The sequence below is a fragment of the Limulus polyphemus genome, unplaced genomic scaffold (genome assembly GCF_000517525.1).
Source record: "Limulus polyphemus unplaced genomic scaffold, Limulus_polyphemus-2.1.2 Scaffold10115, whole genome shotgun sequence".
NCBI classification, from domain to species: domain Eukaryota; kingdom Metazoa; phylum Arthropoda; class Merostomata; order Xiphosura; family Limulidae; genus Limulus; species Limulus polyphemus.
In genome coordinates, this window is record NW_013675725.1 from 19,983 (window position 1) to 20,689 (window position 707).

The following is a 707-nucleotide window of genomic DNA, read 5'->3' on the forward strand; positions in this document are numbered from 1 at the left end:
TACCTTGTCTCCTGGTACAAAGCTGACTTCAGTAGAGCTCTTATCATAAGTTAGCTTCATCGAATCAGCAGACGTCTTCAAGTTTGTATGCACTTGATGGTGAATATCATCCATCCTTTCTGATAACACTTTCACAAACTCTGACACATTCTCAGGCAACTCTTCATAAGGTGAGTGTCCCGTATGCTTGGGTCCTCTTTTAGCACTGCATGTACTACACCATTCTTCCACATCTCGTCTCATACCTGTCCAGTAAAACTTTTGTCGTAGGTGACTCAATGTCTTCTTAATTCCGAGATGTTCTCCTGTTAAATTATCATGGGATTGACGCAGCACAACTTCCCGGAACTTTCTCGGTATAACTGTTTGCCAAGTCGTCAGATTCCCATCTGTAGTTTCCCATCTCCGTACAAGAATACCATCTTCAAGCTTTAACTGGTCCCATTGCACCCAATAGTGCTTTGTCACAGGGCTTAGACTAGACACCTTCTCCCAAGCAGGACGCACAACACTCGCTTTTAGAAAATCAATCATTGGCCTCAAATCTAGGTCTTTCTCCTGTTCTGCTTTGATATCTATATTTGGTTCCACTTTTTCGTCATCAACTCCTTCAACCACTTTGACTTCACCCTGATGGCACCTAATTAGTTCAACCTCTCTTTAACAGTTACCGAAACTTGGCCTTTGTTATTCCCAAATGTCATTTT